The 5,453-nt window shown below is 39.6% G+C and overlaps 1 pseudogene; it reads right to left on the bottom strand.

Annotated features, from left to right (window-relative positions):
• Positions 1–2,158: 2,158 nt before the first annotated feature.
• Positions 2,159–3,303, bottom strand: LOC137232285 (ADP-ribosylation factor 4 pseudogene; annotated as a pseudogene).
• Between the last annotated feature and the right edge of the window lie 2,150 nt (positions 3,304–5,453).

The following is a 5,453-nucleotide window of genomic DNA, read 5'->3' as shown; positions in this document are numbered from 1 at the left end:
TTAAGTGGAATAAAATATTTAAAGTGTTGAGAGAAAAAAATCTCCATTCTAGAACTCTGTGTCCTGCAAAATTATCCTTCAGAAATGAAGGAGAAATAAAGACTTTTTCAGAGAAACTAAAATTAAGGGGATTTGTTGCCAATAGACCTGCCTTGCAAGAAACGTTAAAAGAAGTTTTTTTAGAGAATAGGTAAACAATATAGTTCAGAAATATGGATTTACTTAAAGAAAGGGAGAGCACTGAAGGAGAAGTAAGTGAAGATAAAATAAAAATTTATTTTTCTTGTTCTGAATTGATCTAAAAATAATAATTTGTTCAAAATAATAGCAACAATGTGTTTGAATATATATCTATATATATGCTTATGTATGTTTATACATAAATGAAATGAATGATGGCAATGATACAAGGGATGGGAGGGAGAAATTAGGACCCTTTCACTATTATAAGGTCCTCATACTACCTGCGAAGCAGTAAAATGTTATTGAAAATGGACTTGTAAATGTGTATTACAAACTCTAGAGGTACCACCAAAAAAAAAAGTCTTAAAAAACAAGTATAACTAATATGCTAAGAAAGGAGAGAAAATGGAATCATATGAAATGCTCAAGTAAAACTACAAGAGGCAGAAAAAGAGTGGAAGACAAAAATAGGAACAATAAACAAGGACAATAAATAGAAAATAGTAACAAATATGGTAGATAGTAATCCAACTGTATCAATGATCACTTTGAACGTCAGTGGTCTAAATGCATCAATTAAAAGACAGATTGTCAGAGTGCATCAAAAAACAAGACCCAACTAGATGTTGTCTATAAGAAACCCAGTTTAAATATAAAGACACATATAGATTTTGTTTTTTATAAATTTATTTTATTTATTTATTTTTGGCTGTGTTGGGTCTTTGGTTGCTGCGTGCGGGCTTTCTCTAGTTGCAGCGAGCGGGAGCTACTCTTCTTTGTGGTGCACAGGCTTCTCATTGCAGGGGCTTCTCTTCTTGTGGAGCGTGAGCTCTAGGCACATGGGCTTCAGTAGTTGTGGCTCGTGGGCTCTAGAGTGCAGGATCAGTAGCTGTGGCGCACAGGCTTAGTTGCCCCATGACATGTGGGATCTTCCCGGACCAGGGCTCGAACCCGTGTCCCCTGCATTGGCAGGTGGATTCTTGACCTCTGCGCCACCAGAGAAGTCCCTAAAGACACATATAGATTTAAAGTAAATGGATGGAGGAAAATATACCACGCTAACAATAATCAAAAGAAAGCAAGAATAGCCATATTAATCTCAGACAGATCAGACTTCAGAGAAAGGAAAGTTTTTGGGGATAAAAAGGGCATTACATAATGATAAAGAGATCAATTCTCCAAGAAGACGGTACCAAATTCTGGAAGGATGTGGAGCAACAGAAAGTCTAATTCACTGCTGGTGGGAATGCAAAATGGTGCAGCCACTTTAGAAGACAGTTTGGCCGTTTCTTACAAAACTAAAATATTCTCTTTTTTTTTACATGTTTTAGCATTTTATTAGGAATAATTCCAGATGGGTTATGAATAAAACTCATTCATTGAGTTTGATGAGTTGTCCAAAAACTCTTAATGAAGACGTGTTCCCCAATAAACGATAAAACATCAGCAGAACTATCATGTACTGGGCCAAGAGTCAGGCTGATACCAAAAGCAACACGCAACATAAAAAAGGTACAATATAAAGGAAGACAATCTGCTGAGTATTAAAAATCATCTCAATATGAACTCTTCACAACTAGCATAGAACTAATTAGCTATCAAATCCAAACCACACCAAGGTAAGCTTGGCTGATAGAAGCCAGGAATCAATAATGGGGGGAAATATAAGCTCCTCGGTGCAAGAGAACTGAATAGTGTTTTGGAGCATTTCCCTGGCTGGTACAAGCAGTATTCAAAACGCTTTTTTAAAAAAAGTCTTTTAGGGCTTCCCTGGTGGCACAGTGGTTGGGAGTCTGCCTGCTGATGCGGGGGACACGGGTTCGCGCCCCGGTCCGGGAAGATCCCACATGCCTCGGGGCGACTGGGCCCGTGAGCCATAGCCACTGGGCCTGCGCGTCCGGAGCCTGTGCTCCGCAACGGGAGAGGCCACAGCAGTGAGAGGCCTGCGTACCGCAAAAAAAAAAAAAAAAAAAAAGTCTTTTTGGCAAGGGAGAAAAATAAAGACAAATGGAATGCTACATTTTTTAAATCAGCAGACTGTCCCAGGAATGATAAAGGTATCAGTAAAGTAGCAAGGGGATAACTTTAAAACATTATTTGTTGTGGGCTCAAAAAAACATTCAAAATGGATTTATTTAAAGGTGTCACATTAGCTACGTCCAGGCATTTAGGCTTAAGGAAAGTAAAATTAAAAGAGGACACTTTTTTTTCCCCAAGAGAATCTCTTTAAAACCAAGCATATTGCTAAATGGCAACATTATACTTGGTAAACAATAATTGGCAACAAAATAAGTTAAAACGCCGTACTATTCTGCCCAAACCAGTCCCAGATACTGTTTAATAACCAAGATGCAAACTAATTTCGTTGTAACAAGCCTAGACCGATTCCATCAAACATGTCCTTCGTTAGATATCGAGTTTCATTTAACGTTTTGAAAGCTCATTTGACACCCAGTCAAGTCCCTCATACAGACCAGTTCCTTGTGTAGCACAAGTGGCTTGAACATACCACGTTCTGTTACAAAAAGACTGAGGACCTAATTTATCTATCATTTCACTAATGGCCATAGCATTTGGCAAATCCTGTTTGCTTGCAAAAAGCAGAAACATGGCATCTCGCAGCTCATCTTCCTGAAGCATTTTCTGCAGCTCTTCTGCTCCTTCCTGAATTCTTTCACGATCATTGCTATCGACCACAAAAATAAGACCCTGGGTACTTTGGAAGTAATGCCTCCAGAGAGGCCTAATTTTATCTTGACCACCAACATCACATACTGTGAAACAAATGTTCTTATATTCTACTGTTTCCACATTAAAACCAATGATAGGAATGGTGGTGACTACCTCTCCTAACTTCAGTTTATACAGAATGGTCGTCTTGCCAGCAGCAACAAATCCAGCCATCAAAATGCACATCTGCTTCTTGCTGAAGAGACGGGAGAAGAGGGAGGAGATGGTGAAGCCCATGGTGGTAGTGGCACTTGCAAAGGGCAGGAGCAGAAGGGGTTTGGGGCGACCCCGGGCCTTCTTTCATGCTCCTGGGAAACTCAGGGAGGAAAGAGGAGCTGAGGGCCGCAGGGACGGCTCGCTAGCCGGTGTGTATGATGGAGCTCCCCTCTGGGACAGAAATTAGCAGGGTGATAACCTGCTCGACGACTCTAAAATACTGTTATCATGTGATCTATCAGTCTCACTCCTTGGTATTAACCCCAATGAGTCGGAAATTCATGCCCACACAAAAACCTGCACACAGGTATTTATAACAGCTTTACTCATAATTGTCAAAACTTGGAAGCACCGAAATGTCCTTCAGTAGGTGAATGGATAAATAAACTGTGATACATCCAGACAATGGAATATTATTCAGTGCTAAAGAGAAAAGAGCTATCAAGCCACAAAAAGACATGAAGGAAACTTCACTGCATGTTACTTCGTGAAAGAAGCCAATCTGAAAAGCCTACACACCGTATAATTCCAACTCTATGATATTCCGGAAAAGACAGAACTATGAAGACAGTAAAAAGATCAGTGCTTGCCAGGGTTTGTTGGGGAGAAGGATGAATGGGTGGAGCACAGAGGCTTTTTAGGGCAGTGAAAGTATTCTACATAATACAGTAATGGTGGGTACGTGGCATTTTACATTTGCCTAAACGCATAGAATATACAACACAAACAGTGAACCCTAACGTAAACTGTGGGCTTTAGTTAATAATAACATATCAATATTGGTCCATCAATTGTAACAAACGTACCAGACTAATGCAAAATGCTAATCATTGGAGAAATTGGGGTTGGGAAATGAGGGGAACTCTCTGTACTTTCTGCTCAATTTTTCTGTAAACCTACAACGGCTTAACAGTTTTTAAAGTCTATTAACTAAAAAAAATCAAGAACATCAACAACATGGAAGTAATGACATTAAATGATTGGCAAGTCATCTTGGATCCTGAATTCAGTTGAACTGCATGTACTCAGGGACAGTCTATAAGCCGAAGGCAAAGCTAGACCCCCAAAGTGCTTCCTTGGTGAGTTTTCTGCTGTTTTCTTTAAGTTGCAGCCATGTCTGAACTCTGGTTTTGCCATTTCTCTACAACTTGCCCCGTTTGACAACTTGAACAATAGCAGCTCTCTTCTGGCCCAGCACTTACTAACAGGGGTTGCATCCTTATGCTGTTGGTATCGTATACTGAGAAAATTACTAAACACTTTTTTTTATCTTTCCCTTTACAAAAATAGAGCTGCATAAAGTGACATAGCAATCATTTTCACAATTAGGGAACTCGAGTAGTCGAGAAGCTAATCAATTACACTGTACAGTGCTCAAAGGGCTCAGAAATTTGCAGGACCGGATACCTCTGGAAGTAGGAGTAAAGGTAGATCTGGAAAGAGAAAGGTAGTGAAAGTCAGCTAAAGGAACGGTTAAACTCCACCCCCCCCCCAACTGCCTCCCCGCCCCACCACCAACCACGCCCTCATCCATTTAGCTCAGCTAGGGAATAGCCCCTGACTCACTCTGCAGAAAACTGTGGGTTTATTCTCTGGAGAGCACAAAACAAGTCCTAAGAAACACCAGACTCAATTGAAGGCAGGGATTAAATACTGGAAGTTGAAACATCCTGCTCTCTTCTCACACTTGGATTTCAGAATCCTAGAAACCATGCATGGCTTCTGGCAGGTTTCTATGGGGAATCTAACCAGTCTAAGAGGGGAAAAAAAACCTATTCAGTGAAGCCTCAGTTGACAAGTCTTTCACACTGGCCTGATTATCCAATCATCTTTTTAGTGCCCTACACCTTGAGCAGAGCATATGAAGACAACATCATTAATTACCAAGGAAATGTAAATCAAAACCATAATGAGGTAACATTACATACCACTAGAATGACTAAAATTAAAAGACTGTTTATACTAAGTGTTGGTAAAGATGCAGAGCAATTAGAACTCTCATACATTGCTGATGGGAATGTAGAAACAGTGCAACCACTTTGGGAAAACAGTTTGACAGTTTTTTTTCTATAAAGTTAAGAATATCCTTACCATAAACCCCAGCAATTCTACAGCTTGGTATTTACCCAAGAGAAATGAAAACATTTGTCCATACAATACACTGTACACAAATATTCATAACTGCTTTATGCCTAATAGCTTCACCTGGAAACAAGCCAAATGTCCATCTCTAAATGAATGGATAAACAAATTGTGCTCTATTCATGTAATGGGATACTATTCAGCAATAAAAAAGGAAATAAACTACAGATTCACGCATCATT

Source organism: Pseudorca crassidens, chromosome 1 (genome assembly GCF_039906515.1).
Source record: "Pseudorca crassidens isolate mPseCra1 chromosome 1, mPseCra1.hap1, whole genome shotgun sequence".
Classification (NCBI taxonomy): Eukaryota; Metazoa; Chordata; class Mammalia; order Artiodactyla; family Delphinidae; genus Pseudorca; species Pseudorca crassidens.
The sequence above is the reverse complement of the archived record's forward strand: the minus strand, read 5'-3'. Positions and strand labels throughout refer to the sequence as shown.